Source organism: Solanum dulcamara, chromosome 10 (assembly GCF_947179165.1).
Source record: "Solanum dulcamara chromosome 10, daSolDulc1.2, whole genome shotgun sequence".
Taxonomy (NCBI): domain Eukaryota; kingdom Viridiplantae; phylum Streptophyta; class Magnoliopsida; order Solanales; family Solanaceae; genus Solanum; species Solanum dulcamara.
Window position 1 is genome coordinate 16626030 of NC_077246.1, and position 22375 is coordinate 16648404.

A 22375-nucleotide genomic window follows, 5' to 3' on the forward strand; every position below is an offset into this window, starting at 1 on the left:
TGGTCATGATGATTTGCCATAGCATACAGATGGCTTAAACCTCCACTTATCCCAAAATTTGCACCTCTCTGATTACCTCTGTTCGGTGGTGCTGCCAAAGAAGATTAGTCCTTGTTCCCCTCATTAACTTGGTTCCACATAGGACAATCTTTTAGAAAGTGACCCATCTTCCCACACTTGTAACACCCATTGGAGCAACCAAGACACTCTTCTGAATGAGGCCTCTTAAACCTATTACAATATGACTTGCACGAAGAACTCTGGACCATACTTCCCTGGGACCGAGATGGTTGAGCTCTGACATTCTAATTTCCTTGGGACCTCAAGTCATTCCTGTTATTAGTTGTAGGTGCACTAGCTGTAGATGGTGCATAACAAGAAGACCTCTTCTGGAAGAAAGAGCAGTTGCCATTTCCACCTATTTGATGGTTACCTTTATTTCCTATAGACTTAGATCTCTTAATTTATTGCTCCTCCCTGTCTTTCTACTTATTCTCCTCAACTTGCTGGGCATAGACCATGAGTCCGGAGGCTTCCATATCTGAGATCAATAAAGCTGTCTGGCACTCTTTCTTCACATGCCTGCTCAAACCTGACACAAACTTCCTTATTTTGTCTCTCACATCAAGAACCATTTCGGGAGCATACCAAGACAATTGAATGAACTTGAGACTGTATTCCTTGACGGTTATCCCCTCCTGCTTTAGGTTCACAAACTTTCCTACCTTTGTCTCCCTCAACTCTCGCGGAAAGATGTGGTCCAAGAATGCATTCTCGAACTCATCCCAAGCTATAGGATCAGCATCCTCACCTCTACTTTCTTCCCATTGATTATACTAAACATTAGCAAAATCTTTCAACTGGTAGGAGACAAGTTCAACTCCTTCTATTTCTGTGGCATGCATGGCTTTCAAAATCTTCCATATGTCATCAATGAAGTTTTGAGGATCTTCCTCAACTTTCAAACAGGTGAAGACTGGTGGATTCATCCTTTGAAAATCTCTAATTCAGTTGGCAGGAGATGGTTCTTGAGATCTAGAGCTCGAGACATAAGTACTCTAATGACCAGACTGTCCAGCCATCAGCTTGATGAGCATAGAGATAGGTCTCTTAAATTCAGCCTCTGAAGTCATAGCAGGCTGAGCAGTCTATGAAACCTCCCGAGTCCCATCCTCACCCTTATTCTTAGCTTCTCGGGCATGGTTTTGGGTTTGCATCCCGTGTTGTTGTGGAATCTCATCCTCATTGATGTTCCCATGGCTCAAATTTCTTTTGGAAGGCATGATCTGAAAATCATGAAATGCACAAATTAGAAAAAGATCTCATAGAGTTAAATTCTATAGCACGAACTAGAGTATGAAAGAAGTGAAATAATTTCTAAAGTCATATAGCCTCCATAGATATGGTGCGTTTCACAATGATAAGGATGACTCTACTAGACTAGGCTTTATAGACACCCTAGGACTCTTGAACTCTATGCTCTGATACCAAGTTTGTCACACCTCGAGTCTACACCATGAATATGGCCAGTACTCGAAAACTTTTGGTCCAAAGCAAACCCTTGGCCTTGCTATCTCACTTAAACGAAAGACTTAACTTAGGAACAATAACTTACATGGGCATAATAAGTACATAAACATGACCATTCAAAGATAAGTCTCAATACTTAATCATATAGATAAGAAAATATAGCGCAATATTTAGAAATAATCTCAAAATAAATAACTGGACATTGTCTGACTAGTCTATGAAGCCTCTAAAATACTAACTCTAAAATAGGTACCAGAACAGGCCCATGGATACCTCAACTAATAAATAAAGGACTAAAAGTAAGGACTGAACTAAGACTCAAAAGCTCCTCTGAATGCTAAGAGGTCTCACCAAAGCTGAGTAGAAAGTTGATCTTCAACAGTGCGTTTGTTGAGGATCTCTATCACCTTTGTCTGCAACATAAAATGATGCAGGTCAAATGGCATCAATACATGGAATGTACGAGTATATAATAAAGCTAAAAAGAAACTTACTCAAGAGGCTCAACTCTGAAAATAGTTCAACTTAATAAAACATACAATACAATAAAAATAGTGTTTCAAAAGATGTACAATAATAAATGCAACTCAGTATATCATATAAAATACTTTAATTCTTAGGGAGTTTCTCTAACCGGCAACAATCACTATGAGCCTCATGATGATACAACGTTTATCCCATGTTTCCAAAGCCATCTTATACCTTGCCGAGTATAGGACAATAACTGAATTATGGATCCATCAAAAAAGTTCTCTTTTGGGACTATGAGGAGTCACCTGAATGAACGGTACGATCCTATCTACACTGATGGTATAGGTTATGGGGTTGGAGTTATCTAAATTCATACCCAAATCGATGCTCGATACTACTCCAAAAATAACTTTACTTTGCTCATGTCTGAAGTGAGTGCACTTACTCAAACTAACTCTTTTAGTCTCTTTTGAACTTAGCTCAAACTTAAGTTTTCTTAACTGATCTATTCTCTTTAAGATAGGTAAAAATCTTGCCATCAATAATGTATTTAAAAGCATACTTTAATTCTCAATTTAATCTCAAAAATATATGTTAAATGTAATAACCTCAACTCATTTATACATAAAACACTCATGCTCAAAATAGGTATTAAGAGACTTCTTCAACTTATCTTAACTCATGCTCAAACTCTTTACTAGTTAAATGATGTAAATAATCATTCTTTAACTCAAAATAATGCATAAAATATTCAATGCAAAACTCAACTAGGGTTCATGTGAATACAAGCATGATATCATAATCTCAAGGACTTAACTCATCAAAGTATAATCAAATATACATACTAAACTTCAATGAGGAATAATATAGATACTCAAGAATTTACTTTATCGGAATTAAAACTTAAAAATCAAAGCTTAACTTAACTATATTAAGATGTAGGGCACGAGGTTGAACTTAGTCCAACGTTTTGATAGCCTTACATACCTAGAACGAAGATTATCAAAGCAAAACTTGAAACTCTTGAACCCTAGCTTCTCTTTTTCTCCCCAATCCTTGCTCTCAAAATATTCTAAGTAATAATAAGAGGAATGGCACGTTGGGTATTGATAAGGGACTAATTTTAGTCCCAAAATGGCTTGGGTTCAGTTTGGAAAAGGTAGAAAAAGACTAGAATATCCCTCACTAAAACTAACTTTTGGCCATCTTCAGGTCCTTCTACGGATCATAGAACACCAATCATAGATTCTATGGCCCAAAATTGGACCTCTTTGGTTCAAGGTGTTTTGGGTCTACGACCAAGCTTCTACTGGTTGTAGACTTTTATACTAATCATAGAAAGCACCCGTAGGATTCTCTGGAGGTTGGGCGTTGGGTTTACGGACCCCTTTTTTATAGGTCGTAACTTTTTCTACGGGTCGTAAGACCCATTTGTACTAACTTTGTGCACATTCCAATAGCTACTGGAATGTGACACTAAAGTCTACGATTAGTTATTACGAGTCGTAAGAACTTCTACTGGTCGTAGAAAGCACTCGTAGAAATGACCTTGCAAATTTAAATCTGATTAAGTGTAAAGGTATTCTACGACTCGTAGAAAACTTACTGGTCATAGAGTTGAGTCATACGTATTTGTAATTTGCCAGCCTCTAGTTATTGATCATAACTTTTCACTCCAAACTCCGAATGAGGAAAAATTGGTGGTGTTGGAAAGAAGACTAATAGAACGTTAATTTATTAGGTCATGGGCCACCTAATCTTTATATTCTGGGAGATATGATTGTTTGAAGTTGACCCAAGTAAAATCTTATATAGAAACTCAATTGGTAAGAAATCTTTCAACACAACTTTGTGCTAGAGAATTCTTGTGACCATAATTCACAATAAATACACTTCAAACAAGAGGTAGGTGGGTCCTATACGCATACGAAGAATGGTTTGGGTCTTAGCATAGAAATATTTGGGGTGTTTCAAATAAGTAGCATATAATTAATGATTCACACAACATGTAGTTGCAGACAAGAGGTAGGTGGTTCAAATAATGTGTAAATCATTAACCCCAAAAAGACATTTAACATGTAATTTAGTGAACCTATGAAAATAATATCATATATATACCCTTATGTCATGAAATATGTAACACATATAATCGTACGAGCAAATATATTATAACATATTTATATATAGATTTTTTTTTCTGACGATTACTCTTGTATACATCCAATATTATAACTATCTAAAACATTCAATGAGTTCATCTTAGTCATGATTTAAGATCTACAATATTTCTATCATGTCAATCAATATAATAAATTATAAGCTTATGTGTAGAATATAGTCTGAGATAGTCCATTTCCCAAAAAATAAATTACTTACAAACAAATATCTTTTCACACACACACACACATATATATATATATACACACATACGTAATCCACCTGATTCAGATAACATTTGTAATAACCCTTTTATTTAATGAAGGGTTAATTGGTAATTTTAACCCTTAATAATTATAATAATAATAATAAAGATATTTAATAAGAGATGTGGGCCCAGCCCATTCTCTTAATCAGTTTATCACGTTTTAAGTGGCTAAAGGAGTAGGAAAAGAAAACCTAAGGTAGTTCTTGGAAGGAAGCAAGCAAGCATGCACGCAGAATTTATGTGGAAAAAAATTTGCAAACGACATTAGTAGTCTAGACACGTTATTTACAGAAGACTCAAGGAGACGACATCAGGTATTGAATGATTTTCTTGGGCTGATCTTGTGTAATTGTTGTAGCAATTCTGCTAAAGAAATGTAATAATAATAATAGAAAGAAAGAAGGAGCAGGGATGGATAATCACCTATTGCTAGCAATAATGTAATCATGATGTGATAATGACGGCTTATTTGTTGGATAGGTTAGCCCCTTCTCTTTCAAAAGATGCAGTAAGACTACATTCTCATCTCAGTCATGGTTGGTTCCACCTCTTTGCAGGATGATGACACTATTGATAGATAATCATTAGTCAATCATGTTTCTTTTTATTTTTAAATTAAAAAAAAAACTAAATATTTGAATCTAAAGCCACTATTGGCTATATGGCTATATTGTTGCTGAAATTTACAGATTCTTCCCTAATGGTTTTCACACATGGTTTAATTATTGAGAGCATTATGTTAACATATTGGGCAGATTATTCGCTAATTATGGTTGGTCAATATTGTGGAGATATTTTTATCTTTAACTCATGGTTTAAGGTGTGAAAAATTAAGGTTTAGTTCTAAGCTTGAAAATTAGGGATATTGAGGCTTGACTCCGACTAGTATAATTGATATCGTTAATCAATATTTTTGCATAGATTGAGGAAGTTGGGGGCTGTTTTGGTTGGTGTTCTACGTGCACAAGGTTGTGGGACATGTCCTTATCGAGGTTAAGTAAGACTTTATGCTTTAATGCTTGCTTTTCAAACTTGATTTTAAAAATGTGTTTTCTCAGTCTGGTTCATGTGTTGGGACAAGCGTGTGCTTGGCAGAATTGGTGGTCTTTGATTAGCCATAGATATGCTATTTTGTGAAGAATATCAAATATTTTTATTAGTTATATGTAGTGTGACATTGGATATCTTTCTTCGATATCGTGATATAGTTACTAGGGGCATACCTAGCTGATGTAATGTGTTAGGGGCATACTTATGATGCCGTAATATGTTAGGGGCTTTGTATATGCTGCCATAGTACATTTTGGGGCATTATATATGCTGTCGTGGACTTGTCGGGGTGATGTGCTGATATCCTTCACTGTCGTTTATGACAAGCTTTGAATGTGAATTGAGTTGAAACATGTATTGCCCTTTTTGGAACATTTGGTTGAACTTATTGAGCTTTATATTATGAAATACATTCTTGTGCATATCATTATGTATTTATTGTTTAGATCTATTTTCTAACTCTTGTTCCAGGGGTATTAAAGTAGCAGGTCGAGGATCTTATTGGGTTATATTTATATATAGCTTACTTCGTACTTGCATGTCTATGCAGATACTGTAGCAGAGGGTGAGACTAGTGTCCAACTAGTTCGTTCGCGTGGATTCTGTCGCTGAGGTGAGCCTTAGCATTGTTCGTGGAGGCTACTGTTTCAACTCTACCTATTTTTAGCTTATAATTTCTTTTCTTGGAGTTTGCATGCCCGACAGTTAAACTAATGTAACTCTATTAGATTCTCCATGGTCTTATTGTGGGATTTGGGCTAGATATATGTTATTTAAGTGCCCATTTCTTTTCATAAATCGATATATGATTTTGGTTTGATAATTATTTCATTTTGAGGAGTATTGATGAATTTTGGAGTTACACATATTTTATCTCAGTGCTTAGATAATATGGTTAAGTGTATGGATATTTGGTTCGCCCGATAGGTAGTGATAACGTGTGCTAGTCATGTCTAGGGGGTAATTTGGGGTGTGACAAAGTTGGTATCAGATATTAGGTTTTAAGTCCTGATTAATAGAGCAGTCCTGTTTAGGGGTATATAGGCGCCCATACTTATGACCTTGAGGCTACTAAATATTTAGGATGTTTTCCCTTATTCATTCTTTGTTCGTGCGTTTAGTTGAATGAAGTCTAACAGTTGAATATTATCTTTGCAGATGGCTAAGAAACCTATGCACCTATTGCACGTCGTGCGGAACATGGTACTACCTATGGTGGTAGTCAAGGTAGGTCTCATCCTACTAGGACTTGGACTAGGACACATGTCACTCCTTAGTCAGAAGTTGTTAATGGGGGCCATCCCTGAGTTGGTGCCCTAGAGTGAGTGCAAGAACAGATTGTTTGAGATACTCCACCAACAGTGCCAACTACTGTACCTACTGTTTCTTTGCCTATAGATATTATGATGAGATTTTTGAATGTTTTGGAGGCATTGGTGCCTAATCAGAGTAGAGTTCAAGTCCCTCAGACTACTTCCCAAATGCAAGAACAAGTTCAGTTGAAAATTACGGCTACTCAAACACCTCATGTGGATCCTCAACAAGTTGTTCATTCAGTTGCAACTTCAAGGCAACCTAAGGATCTTAAGAATTTCATGGATCTTAAGCCACCAAAGTTCGATGTGACACCAGTTTCCATTGAGCCACAGAAGTTCATTGATCGCTATGAAAAAAATACTTACTACATTGGGGTTGAAAGAGACTCGTGGTGTGGAATTTACCACTTTCATGTTCTCAGGGTCTCTAGAGGCATGGTGGAATTCCATTTAGAGGGGTAGACAAGTAGGGTTATCGCCTATCACTCGGTCAGAATTTTTAGCAATGTTTAAGGAAAGGTTCATTCTATTAAGCTAGCAAGATGATATGAGACGTCAGTTTCATAATCTATGTCAGGGTACTATGACAGTTACAGAATATGAGGCCAAGTTCATTGAATTATTCAGTTATGTTCCATTTTTAGTTGCATATCTAAGGGAGAAGGTGAGACGACTTATAGATGGACTTAAGCACCGTTATTATGGTCCTATGATACGGGATGTGCAAAATGGTACATATTCAGATGTGGTTGACACTACTCTTCATTGTGAGTCTTATATAGAAATGGAGAAAGTTAAGCGACAAAGCAAAAAGGCTCGTAATACAGGTGGGTTTAGTGGTGCTTCATCTGGGGGCAAAAGTGGTTTTCATCATGGGCAGTCCAGGCCTACTCAGTCAGAATTAGTGGTTCAATCTTCTAGGAGTGACTATCCAGCTAGACAGGGTTAACAACACATATAGAGCAAGGGGAGTAGTTCCTCTCAGTCTGGACAATATCCAAGGTGTTCTACATGTGGTAGGAATAACACTGGTCGTTGTTTTGGTGTTGGTGGTCCTTTTTTTACTTATGGTGAAAGAGGGAATATTGCTAAATTTTGTCCTAAGGGAGATTCTAATACTAGTCAAGTTACTACACAAGTACAGAGGAATGTTACAGGTGCACAGGCACAAATACAGCCAGCTAGGGCTGTTCCACAGGGTGCTCGTGGACAATGTCGACAAGGTGCACAAGTTGCTTATGGAGCGGGTGGACAACAGAGATTATTTGCTATGGCCATACAAGATACTGAGGCATCTAATGCAGTAGTCATAGGTATTATCATTATCCATTCTCTTGAGCCTCATGCTCTTATTGATCCTGGTTCTACGTATTCGTATATATCTCCATCTTTTGCTATATTCTTAGAACGAAGGGTTGAGACTCTTATTACTCTATATATGGTTATGACTCTAGTGGGGGAGACTTTAATAGTGGATAGAGTGTATAGAGATTGTGTAATATCTGTTCAGGGAAAGGACACAGTAGTTTCTCTATTAGAATTGTCAATGTCTGACTTTGATGTAATTATGGGCATGGATTGGTTAGCATCATGCTATTCTTTGATTGATTGTTAGGCTAAGCTTGTATGTTTTAATTTTCCTATATAACCACCTTTAGTGTGGAAAGGAATGACTCACTTGACACAGGGAAAGATAATATCTTATGTAAAGGCACGTCAAATGATTAATCATAGGTGCTTGGGCCTTATTGCTACTATTCACGATACTCAAGGGGAAGATGTTACTATTGATAATGTTCCAGTTTTTCGAGAATTTGTTGATGTGTTTCCAGAAGACTTACTTGGGCTACCCCCAATAAGGGAATTGAGTTCAACATTGATTTAGTACTAGGGACTCAACCTATATATGTCCCTCCATATCGTATGGCTCCAGCTGAGTTGAGAGAATTGAATATGTAACTCCAAGAGCTACTTGATAAGGGGTTAATAAGGCCTAGTTTATCGCCTTGGGGTGCACCAGTGTTATTTGTGAAAAAGAAAGATGCCACGATGAGAATGTGTATTGACTACAGGCAGTTGAATAAAGCAACAATCAAGAATAGATACCCATTGCCTCATATTGATGATCTATTTGACCAGCTACAGGGTGCTACTCACTTTTCTAAAATTGACTTGAGATCAAGTTATCATCAGCTGAAAGTTAAGACCGAAGATATCTCCAAGACATCCTTTCGAACCAAGTATGGACACTTCAAATTTTTGGTGATGTCTTTCACCTAACTAATGCGTCTGTAGCATTTATGGACCTCATGAACAGGTTATTCAAGCCATACTTAGACCATTTTATGATTGTGTTCATAGATGATATTTTGGTCTTCTCTCGGGGTAAGGCAAAACATGAACACCACTTGAGATTGTGTTATAGACACTTAGAGAATGAAAGCTTTATGCCAAGTTCTCAAAATGTGCGTTCTGGTTTAGCACAATTTCCTTTTTAGGACACGTGGTTTCACGAAGATGGAATTCAAGTTGATCCAAAGAAGATAGAAGCAGTTCGCAATTGGCCTCGACCTAATACTCCTACAGAGATACGCAGTTTCTTGAGACTAGTTGAATATTACAGATGTTTTGTGGAGGGTTTCCCAAAGATAGCCGCTCCATTGACATGTTTAACTCAAAAAGGTGTGGTGTTTCAGTGGTCAGATGGTTGTGAAGAAGTTTTTCAAAAATTCAAGATTGCATTAACTACGGCTCCAGTTTTGACCTTACCTACAGCAGAGGGTGGTTTCACCATTTATTGTGATGCATCTAGAATCGGGTTGAGTTGTGTATTAATGCAGAATGGAAAAGTGGTGGCATATGCTTCTCACCAGCTGTTGATTTATGAGAAAAATTATCCGACACATGACTTAGAATTGGCCGCAATCATATTTGCACTCAAGATTAAGCGTCACTATCTTTAAGGTGAGCTGTGTGAAGTCTATAATGATCACAAAATCTTGCAATATATATTCAAGAAAAGAGATCTGAATTTGAGACAATGATAGTGGTTAGAGTTACTTAAAGATTATGATCTTATTATTTTGTATCATCCTGGAAAGGCGAATGTGATGGCAGATGCCTTGAGTAGGAAGTCCATTGGTAGCTTGGCCAGGATTGCTGCTGAAAGACGACCTATGGCTATGGATATTCAAGCCTTATCTAATCAGGGAGTTTGAATTGATCATACATTGCCTGGCAGGCTGCTTGCAGGTATGGTGGTACAATCTTCCTTAGTTGAAAAAGCTAAGACTTGCCAATATGACGATCCCCAACTTGCTAAACTATGAGATTGAATCGGAATAGAGGGGTGAAGTCATTCTCTATTGATGGTGAGGGTGTTCTAAGTCAACATGGTAGATTGTGTATTCCCATGGTGGGTAATGTGAAGTAGCTAACATTGTAAGAGACTCATAGCTCGCGATACTCCATCCAACCAGGTGCTACGAAGATGTACCAAGACTTGCGCGGATTTTACTGGTGGAAAGGTATGAAAGTTGATATTTTGAAGCATGTGACTAGTCGCTTAAATTTTCAACAAGTCAACTAGGAACATCAAAAACCCGATGGAGTAATGCAAAACTTAATTATCCTAGAGTGGAAGTGGGAAAGAATTACTATGGATTTCGTTGTTGGGTTGCCGAGTACTTTCAAGAAGCACGAGTCAGTATGGGTGATTGTGGACAGACTCACAAAATCTGTCCATTTCATACCAGTTAGGGTTACTCATACCACAAAGCAGTTTGCAGATATTTACCTTCGAGAGATAGTTCAACTTCATGGGGTGCCTATTTCAATAATATCATATCGAGGTGCATAGTTCACTACTGAGTTTTGGAATTCTTTTCAAAAGTCGTTGGGTTCACAAGTTGACTTGAGTACATCTTTTTATCCCCAGATTGACGGACAGTCTGAATGAGTTATTCAGATCTTGGAGGATATGCTTAAAGCTTGCGCGATTGATTTTGCTGGTCCTTGGGATGATTAGTTGCCTTTGGCAAAATTTGCTTATAATAATAGCTACCAATCGAGTATACAGATGGCACCATATGAAGCTCTATATGGCCGCAGATGTCGATCACCAGTTAAACAGTTTGAACCTGGCGAAGTGTAGTTTTAGGCCCAGATTTGGTTCAACAAGCGTTAGAGAAAGTTGCATTGATACGAGAACGGCTTCGGATGGCACAAAGTATACAAAATTCCTATGTAGATAAGAAAGTACGTGATATAGAATTCGTGATAGTGAAAAGGTCTTTTTGAAAGTTTCCCGTATTAAAGGAGTTATGAGATTTGGTTGGAAAGGTAAGTTAAGTCCTAGGTACATTGGTCCTTATGAGATTTTAGACTGAATTGGTTTTGTGGCATACCGACTTGCTTTACCTCTAAGATTGTTCGTCGTTTATCTTGTGTTTCACGTGTCCTTGCTTCGACAATATGTCTGTGATGATAACCATAAGATTCATCTAGAAGATGTGGAACTTGATGAGAATTTAGCTTATGAGGAATGCCTGATATCTATTTTTGATAGGCAAGTGCGGCAATTAAGGCCAAAGAAGATAACTTCGGTCAAAGTGCTATGGTGCAATAATCCAACCGCAGAGGCTACTTGGGAGTCAAAGGCGAACATGCGAGATAGATATCCTCACCAATTTGACACTACAGGTATGATTCTATACTCGTTCGAGGACGAACGTTATTTTAAGTGGGGAGAATGTAATAACCCTTTTATTTAATGAAGGGTTAATTGGTAATTTTAACCCTTAATAATTATAATAATAATAATAATAAAGAGATTTAATAAGAGGTGTGGGACCAGTCTCTTAATCAGTTTATCACGTTTTAAGTGGCTAAAGGAATAGGAAAAAAATATCTAGGGTAATTCTTGGAAGGAAGGAAGCAAGCACGCACGCAGAATTTTTGTGGAAAAAAAATTTGCAAACGACACTAGTAGTCTAGACACGGTATTTACAGAAGACTCAAAGAGACGACATCAAGTATTGAACGATTTTCTTGGGATGATCTTGTGTAACTGTTGTAGCAATTCAGCTAAAGAAGTGCAGTGATAATAAAAGAAAGAAAAAAGGGGGAGGGATGGAGAATCACCTATTGCCTAGCTATAATGTAATCATGATGTGATAATGATTATTGATAGATAATCATTAGTCAATCATGTTTCTTTTTCTTTTTAAATTTAAAAAAACAAAATATTTGAATCTAAAGCCACTCTTGTCTATACGGCTACATTGTTGCTAAAATTTTCAGATAAGACCCTAATGGTTTTCACACATGGTTTGATTATTGAGAGTATTATGTTAACGTATTGGGCAGATTATTCACTTATTATGGTTGGTCAATATTGTGGAGATATTTTTATCTTTAATTCATGGTTTAAGGTGTGAAAAATTAAGGTTTAGCTCTAAGCTTGAAAATTAGGGATATTGAGGCTTGACTCCGACTAGTATAATTGATATCATTAATCAATATTTTGGCATAGATTGAGGCAGTTGGGGGCTGTTTTGATTGGTGTTCCACGTGTACAAGGTTGTGGGACTTGTCCTTAGCAAGGTAAGTGAGACTTTAAGCTTTAATGCTTGCTTTTAAAAATGTGTTTTCTCAGCCTAGTTCATGTGTTGGGAAAACCGTGTGCTTGGTAGAATTGGTGGTCTTTGATCAGCTGTAGATATGCTATTTTGTGAAAAATATCAAATATTTTTATAAGTTATTTGCGGTGTGACATTGGATATCTTTCTTCGTTATAATGATATAGTTACTAGGGGCATACCTAGTTGCCGTAATATGTTAGGGGCATACCTATGATGCCATAATATATTAGGGGCTTTGTATATGTTGTTGTAGTACATTTTGGGGCATTATATATGTTGTCGTGGACTTGTTGTGGTGATGGGCTGATATCCTTTACTGCAGTTTATGACAAGCTTTGAATGTGAATTGAGTTGAAACTTGTAGTGTCCTTTTTGGAATATTTGGTTGGACTTATTGAGCTTTATATTATGAAATTCATTCTTGTGCATATCATTATGTGTTTATTGTTTAGATGTTTTTTCTAACTCTTGTTCCAGGGGTATTAAAGTAGCGGGTCGAGAATCTTATTGGGTTATATTTATATATAGCTCACTCATTACTTGCATGTCTATGCAGATTCTGTAGTAGAGGGTGATGCTAGTGGCTTACTAGTTCGTTCGCATGGATTCTGTCGCTGAGTTGAGCCTTCGCATTGTTCGTGGAGGCTACTTTTTCAGGTCTACTTATTTTTAGCTTATAATTTCTTTTCTTGGGGTTTGCATGCCCGATAGTTGAACTCATGTAACTCTATTAGATGCTCTATGGTCTTATTGTGGAATTTGGGCTAGATATATGTTATTTAAATGCCCATTTCTTTTCATAAATTGATATATTATTTTGGTTTGATAATTATTTCATTTTGAGGAGTATTGATGAATTTTGAAGTTGCACATATTTTATCTCAGTACTTAGATAATATGGTTAAGTGTACGGATATTTGGTTCGCCCGATAAGTGGTGAAAACGCGTGTCATTCATGTCTAGGGGTATTTTAGAACGTGACAACATTCCTCTATATCGCAAAAGTAACCATTTACTTCCCCATGACAATTAAACAATATTATATCCCCTACTAATATGAGTATATATATAATAATATTTTTAAATCAATTTTCTAACCGAATCATGCGCGGTGTTATAACAAAACTCTCAAATTTAGGCTTATAAGCCTTCGACACGAGACGGTGGACAACCATAAACACCTGAATTGTTACAAAAAAGATCAATGTCAAAATATAGTAACCTAACAAGGTTGGGGTCGAATCTCATAGAGAGCATGATGAGAGATCTTTATAAATTGCTATTGAAATTCAAATTCATACCTACTATTGGAGATGAGGATTTTAAATAGGGAAATACAAACTAATTAACTACTGAGTTTGTATAAGAATAAGAGACATACTAGGGTTACAATTCTTAGATATCGGAACTCAATTAGATAACTTACTATCTCATTCAGGTATGTTCATTGTGCAAAACTAACGAATCTATAAGTCCCCTAAAGCCTCTCGGCCCAATTAAGAGAATATCACCCTAAGTCCACGCCGACACTTGGGTGTCAAATTAATTTATTCATATATCACATGCCTCTGGTGTAACATCCCCTAAAAACGTTGTATACGATGTTTCAATTCTCACCTAAAAATGATACAGCCTCTGTATTTTGAGCATAACTTTTTATAGGATTGTCCAAATTGGGTGATTCAAATTTCTGAGTAACCAAACAATCATTACCTACAACTTTTGTGAAGACCATAATTTAAGTTTCGGAGTTTACATAGGTCAAATAAATTAATTATTGTAAGACAGTGTGGTGACGAAATGGAGTATTTGTAGAAGAAAATTCATATCTCACTGTAGGATGCTCCAAATTGGTTGATTCTTAAACGAAGTGAAACTAGACTTCTATATCTACAATTCTTATGAAGACACCAAATCCTAATAAGGAATTTATCTTGTTCAAAAGCAGCTCCAAAAAGGAGTATTCTATCAAAGATAACTCATTTCACCTATCATAGAAAGATCTAGATACATTTGACATCAGTAATGACTTAAATTGTCCTCCAATTAACATCATCCATGACATCATAATTTTTCATTAAATTTTCAGATTTTTTTTTATAATTATTTTATTTATTGTTAGGTTCCTCTTTCCCACCTATAAATACCCACCTTATTTTCTCATTTTATTCATCAAGCTTTCTTAAGCAAGTCTTCTCTCTATACACTTCTTAACACATTCTCAAATATAGTTTTAGTTCTTAGTAGTGAAGAAATACTATTCTGGTGATTCATATACTCCGGGTAGTACACAAAACGTTCTGGCGAGGAGAAAAGCTAGGACTCAAGAGTGTTCATTAAGTCTTTCAGTTCCGACTAAAGCTTCGAATTCCAGGTATGTAAGGCTTCAATGAGAGTATTCCTTCCACTCTCATGCCTAAAGTATTTTAATTATATGATAAACTATGTTTATTTTCTTTAAGCTTTACTCTAAGTTATGTGGGTGTTTATCCATGGGTTCTTCCACCCATGTAGTCCAAAAACTCTTTCAATTAAGTCTCTTGATTTCAAGTAATATTTTCTTAACGTAATTCTTATTTTTACTTAATAGTATGAATCATGGTTAAACTAATGATTATTGGTCTATTTTGATGCGACATAATTTCATATTATGAATTGATGGTTTGCAAGTAATTCCTCTATTTATCTATTTAAAGGTTCTTGAAATTCATGGTGGGTTGTTTAAAGCATGATTTTTAATTAATGGATTTCAAAGTATTTATGTATATTTATTTACATACATATTTGCAAGTTGAAGTGATTTGAACCCACCTAGTTTTACTATGTTTTTAATAAAGTTTGACTTGAAAGCCTTGACTCCAAATGAATGTTTGTGAAAGCAATATCTATGATCAAAAGGGAGTCTTATGAAAATAAAGAATGATGAAATGATATGAATGATGGATTCTTTATGCAATAAGGACAATTCTTGCATATTTGAATTTTCAAATGTTTTAATGAGCTATTCTACCGAGTATGATGTTTGAATTCTCAAGTTATATGCTATGAATATTTTAAAGTATTAAACTATTCCGTGGGATTGACTAAGCACCGAATGATGCATTGAGGTGGGATTCGGTAAGGGAATCCTAGTAGCAACCCCTTGTCTCATTAACTATGTGCCAACATAGGAGCCCTTGTAGGCTTAGGCTAATGGATCCATAAATAGCCCTTAAAGTTAAAGTTAAAGAAATGAATGAAGTTGACGGAGTTCTACCTGGCAAGTAGTCTCCCCGGCCAACGTAGGGGGTTATGTTGAATTCCATGTAATAGCTCGCATGGTCTTAAATGTCGGTTATGGTTATTTTCCCACAAAATAAATGTTTTAAAGGATATCTATATGATTTATTATGCATGCATTACATTATGTTCCATATTACATAAATGTTATAATGTTTCCTCAATGATCATGCATCCTTACATACTTAGTACATTCAAAGTACTAACGCATACTCTTTTGCCTACATGATATCACCATGTAGGGACCAGTGCTCCTCCTCGTTCTCCTCCACGTGGCTAGTTGAGATTTCGTTGAAAACTACTTTTGGTGAGTTTCCATGTTCCGGGAACAATACTCCTTTATCTTTCTAGCTTATAATATATTAAAATATTTTACTATGGCATTTCTTCTATTATGATTGAGGGTGAGCTAGAGACTTGTCTTAGCCCCGTTAAATCTAATAGTTAGAGGTATTGTTGGACATATGTAAGTTGAAGATTTACTATTATGATTTCCGCTTGTTTATTTATCATCATTACCTATGAAAGGCTAAAAGAATGCTAAGAGGCTTGTTTGAGGTACTTTCGGGTTCCTCATTCGCCATGTCACGTCTAAGCCCTAGGCTTGGGTCGTGACATCTGGTTAGCTATTTTATATCTAGTTCAAGTTATTAGATGAAGGCTGGTAGCTCCAAATCCTTATTAATGATTCTTTTTTCTAATCTTAACCTCTTTTGTCAAGCAAGTCAGAATACATACGAGTTCTTAATGTTTGCAACCATTTTTTTAAAAAAAAAAAACAATCTTCACAAAAGAACCTTAATACACAATGATCACAGATTTTAATGTAAAGAATCTAGTATCATGATCCCTACTCTAAGTTCCATAACCCTAGTTATGAGTTCGGCTATTCATAACTAGTTGCAAATAATAACTAAAAGAATTTAAACAACTAACAAACATAAATATAAAAGAAAGTAAATATAATCATTGATTAATGCAGCTCTTGCAAGAATATCTTGTTCGTCCCACCCTATTCTTCTAAGAAAACAATAATTAACCCTAAATAACGACAAATGATGGAAACTCTATGCTATTAAGAATCTCTAACTTCTATGACTAATGGTAATCCCCAATAATAATTTGTAATCCTAAAAAAGTTGTCGTAATGATATATTTATAATAGTAATTAGTAGGGCTGAAATCCTAATTCCAGTTGAACTCAGATTTTGACTTACTGAATCAAAGAAAAAACAAGAACTTATATAAGAGAGATTTCTTCCTTACAGGAAAAAATTACTGGATGAGTCCGTCCTGCTTCTTTCTTAAGCTAAAACCTGTTGATGCTTTTAATCTGAAGTACAACAAGTTAGAAACATTTCAATAGGAGTAAACTCAATAATTGCAACATGTTTTATGTGCTGGTAATTACAGAGAAAACTACAACCTCTCGTGGAGATCAGAATGCTTTAAACTTAAGACAAGGAAAATGATTAGAACCAAATATCTATTAGCAGTGAAAAACTTATGTTTCATGCTCTTCATTTGCCTTGAAACACCAGTGTCAATCAGTTGGTTATGGGTGATTTCTGTGAATCCTCAAAATACACCAACAACGTGCTGAAAATTGAAAGTGTCCTCACCGAATACTTACTCTCACCATACCAAATACAAATTCATACATAACTCCATATACTCCCTCCGGTCCATATAATATGGTGTTTTTAGCTTTTACATTCATAATCAATAAGGAGTAAAAATACCTATTACTTTCTAGAGGTGTGTCATAGCTAAAAACATGTATAATATGGACTGGAGGGGGTAGCATAGGAGAATAGGCCAGAGGAGGCAGATAAGAAAAGGCAACAATCTATCCATTAACACAAACTCAGCAGAAACACAAAGACGAGACATGGAAGGGGGATCACGCACGAAGTGGTTGCATGTGAAAACTATGTTCATATCTGATCATAGGTAAACAATGTCTGGAGTTGGTGGAAAACTGAAATTGCAAAAGCATAAAATAATGATCCAGAGCATCTTACACGATATTCTCATAAAGATCTTTTACGGAGAACACAGGAGGTACTAAATTAATCAAATCCCTGGAGCAATATCCATTAGGCCTTCCTTTCTGTACAAGCATTAAACCCAAGAAATTAGGTATAAGAAAACAAACCATTTCCCACGTTTTAAACTTGAGGCAAAATGAATGAATAGCTGCAAAACTTTAGGTTCCACCTCTGTCTATTTTTTATGTTTTTTTCGCAATACCGGCGTAAACCGTGAATGGCGAAAACATGCTGATACTCTCTCTTAGAGAGACTCTCTATCATCTCCTTGGAAGTTGTAATTACTGCGCATACAAAAGGAAAAAGTGGGGAAAGAGAAAATGTAAGGTTGGCGTGTGCTCAGAAAATAGGAGATAGACAAACTGGAGGCATGAAGAAGACAACAACAACTATGCCTCAGACCCAAAAGTAAAAATTAGTTTGTTCTCACCATTGAAAAGATAAGCTTCAGCAACACGAGATACATTATCAGCCGAGTGCTGTTCTTGCAATTTAGTTGCAGTCTGCACTTCATGTTTTGACAAGAAAAGTAGTTTGCACTTCAATATCTTTAGTAGCATCAACAAATATATACTAGGCTTATTTATCTTTTTGCAGCTACTGAATATTCAACATAAAATCTTCCTTTTTTCATGATTAACAGGAACTCCTGAAGATTCTAGCGATATTCCACAGTTACTACAACCATTTTGGATATCATTTATTTTATACTCGACTTTCAACAAGAAGTTATTGCCATGCTTAAGATCCTCAAAGAAGGGAATCGTTAAGGATCTTCTGGAAAGAAATGGAGATCCAACTTATTTGACTATTAAAGTCCGAGCCTAAAATTACACAGGGCATCAGTAAAAGATCAGATTCCCTACAAACAATTGACATCAAAGTTCTTACATGTGTTGTACATCCAACTAGTCAAAAAGGGAAGCCCGGTGCATGAAGCATCAATGACTGATTCCATGAGCCATTAATTGCATATCTGACCAGGGGCGGAACCAGAATATTTGATAAGGGGGTTCAAGAAAATTAAAAAATAAGGAACGGGATGAAAAAAGTAAAAAATGTTTCATTGTCGAGAATCGAACCCACGACCGAGGGCTCAATCTCAAGCGCCTTATCCACTAATCCACAATCTCCATTTGTTAAGGGGATGCAAAAATAATATTTGTACATGAATAAGAAAATTCGCAGTATATATATAGTGCAATTTTCCGACGAAGGGGGTTCGATCGCCACCCCTCGCACCCCTGTAGTTCCGCCCCTGTATCTGACTAGTCAGCAATTAGTATTAATTCATACTCGTCGTCACTCACCACTTTAAACATTCTAACATGATTTAAGTAAATAGTATTCACTTTTATATGATTTCCTAAACAACTCACAATCTATGATATGAAAGTTATCATCCACCGTTCATGAGATTCAGTTTTAGTTACAATTTTACTTGAATAAGTGTCCTCTTCTTTAATTAAATAGCAACATTTTTGAGAAGTGGTAAAGTCTGCGTACATTTTATCCCCTCAAATCCCAATTGTGGGATTTGTATGTTGTTGTTGTTGTAACATTTTTGAGTTCTTCCACTAAATAATGTACCAACTCCTATCTATTAAAACAAAATATCAGAAGTAAATAAAACAAATGAATAAGTCCATCTCTTCGGAAAATCATCAAACTATTTCTGTAACCTTTTACTGCTTTCTTCTTTTGTAGAATGCCAATCATCTGCAAAGCAATTAAATAAGATTTTCTTGAATGTTATGCAATGATACAATGACGTACACGAATCTGCAGTAAACATACCATTTTCAGATCTAATCCAGTACCATCAGCAGCTTTTGGAACACGGTCCCTACCAAAGATATATCTGGTACTTCGCCTTGCATCCTCAAAAAATTGTCCAACAAGATGTTCAAATGACAATACACAAAGGAAAGAAGAAAAATGTTCAGCATTAGTAGACTGAAAACTTTAAGCACACAATAATAACATATGCAATAATAATTCACTTAATATGAACACCATAACAGAATTAGCAAGAGATGCAATCAAATAGAAAACTAATTAGAAGATGCAAGGCCAGTTCCACGAGGCATTTTCTTCGAGCTAGAGTCTTCAACGTGTTTCAACTGATAATAGTGAGGAGCTACTTCTACAAGCCATTCTGGTTTCAATTCAGTTACCTGCCGCATGTACTCCTTATTTGTCAGAACCAGCTCATGATAGACAACCCATCTAGGAAGTACCTGTGATAAACCTGAGCTGGGATGAATGTGACCTGTCTGGGGGTGTTTAACAGCTCGATAAGATCCATTCTTCTGTAGCCTTGCTGAGTGGGGAAAAAAATCCTGCTATTAAAGACTTCTTAATAGCTTCCAAGTCATTAACATTTGAAGTCAAATCAATTCCAACTCTTTCAAGCCGACCTTCTAACTGATCTCGGATATCTCTAGCTTTTTTGATGCTTCTGACCTGGATGTAATTCTCGTAGCACCACTGAGTTGAAAAATTTGTTTCCTTCCAGGAATTGTAAACCTTAAGAAAAGCAATATGATCTCCCACATTGCCAACGTGAAAGTTCATCCACGCATTGTCAGCTTGGACTTGTCTGTCCTTTGGACGATAGAAGATTGAATTCCCCACAGAAAGCATTGCAGCAATAATTATTATCTCGGCTGAGCACTTGTACTTGTCAGAGGCAACTATCATCTTGGACAGCATTGGATCCAGTGGAAACTCGGACATTCTTTCACCCACTTGCTTAGCTTACCATCCTTATCAAGGGAACCAAGTGCAAATAGAAGTTCCAGGGCTTTAAGTAGAGCTTCAGCTGGTGGAGGATCCATGAAGTCAAAGTTCAGTAAGTCGGTAATCCCAATGCTCTTGAGTAAGAGGACGACGTTTGCAAGGTTAGTCCTTTGTATTTATGGAATTGTGTTATCTTCCAAATCAATCATGTAGCTATATTCTGTGTATAACCGGAAGCACTTTCCAGGACCTGTTCGTCCAGATCGACCAGCACGTTGGCTGGCAGATGCCTTAGAGATAGGAGCCACCAGCAATGACTCAGTTCCTGTTCGAGGGTTGTAACACTTGCTCTTACAAAACCCTGTATCAATAACATACTTGATCCCATCAATTGTCAACCATGTTTCAGCTATATTTGTAGCCAGGACAACTTTACGAGCCCCTTCAGGAGTAGGCTCAAATGTCTTGGCCTGTAGTTCAGTTGGTAAGTTTGCATATATTGGACAGGTTATCAACACAGCTATTTTAGTTCCCAAAACCCTTATTCGACGATTAATAATATTCTCAGCTGTTTCAATCTCCTCCTGCCCCGTCAAAAAGATTAAATCACCATCACCCTGTGGTTGAGTTGCATGGATCTGAAGGGAAGTGACTACTGCTGCATCCAAGTAATCTGAGATTGGTGCTTTTGTATGGTGTATCTCAACCGGAAACCGCCTTCCAGGTATTTTAAAAATTGGAGCACAGTCAAAATAATCACGAAAGTTCTCTACATCAAGGGTGGCACTAGATATAAGTAACTTGAGATGTGGTCGAGCAAGAGCTACATCTTTTATCAACCCAAACAGGACATCCGTTGACAACGTTCTTTCGTGAGCCTCGTCAATCATGATGACACTATAGCTTGCTAAATCAGGCTCGGTAAGGAACTCTCTTAGCAACATTCCGTCAGTCATATATTTGAGAATAGTTTTCTGAGATGTACAATCCTAGAAACGAATAGAATAACCAACCTCATGACCAAGTTTAACCCCCATTTCATGTGAAACACGGGCAGCAACCCTCATTGCAGCAACTCTACGAGGCTGAGTACAACCAATCATCTTCCTACCGCTTCTAGTATAACCTGCTTCATGTAGATATTGAGGTATTTGAGTTGTCTTCCCGGAACCCGTTTCTCCAACTATAATAAGAACTTGATGATCATGAACAGCTTGGAGCAAAGCATCCTTGTAGGGATAAATTGGTAAGGCCTTCCTATCCTCGTTAAGTTTCGAATTTCTTATGAACAACGACTCACTGGTAGGCTGCAGCTTCTCAGTATCAGCATCTGCATCATCTGAACTAATTATAGTTGATTTTATGAATTCAATTTGGTCTTCAAACACAAATTGATATTCCTTGTGTTTTCTATCTTTTGATCCATAATTAAGTTTTGCCTTGTTGATTTGATTTTCCTCCCATGCTTGTTGTGGATGAATCTCCTGTTCCTCCCATCTATACTCATCGTCGCACTGCTGCTTCTTACTAACTATTTCAACAATTTTTTGCTTGTATAAATGTTGATGTTTTTCTGGTTGGGTTAATTTTTCGAGTTTTTCAAACAAAAATTGCTCATCTTCTATATCATCTCTGAGTTGCTCTAATTTCTTCTTCTCCCTATTCTTCAAATACTCTTGCCTTGAAACTTTCCTTAAATTTTCAATCATAAACTTGTCTTGTTCAGTACATCTTCTCGTCAACTTTAACATCTTCATCTTCGTCTTCACCAGCGGTCTTCCTCTTGCTCTTTCTGCGCTCAAATCGAACAAAATTTTCTTGAGCAAGGAGCGTTGGGCTCAATTTCTCCATTGTTTGCAACTTTGTGAT

At 36.5% G+C, this 22375-nt stretch overlaps 1 pseudogene; it reads right to left on the reverse strand.

The window, feature by feature from the left end:
* Positions 1-1762: 1762 nt before the first annotated feature.
* On the reverse strand, positions 1763-22375 carry LOC129871671 (pre-mRNA-splicing factor ATP-dependent RNA helicase DEAH1-like; annotated as a pseudogene).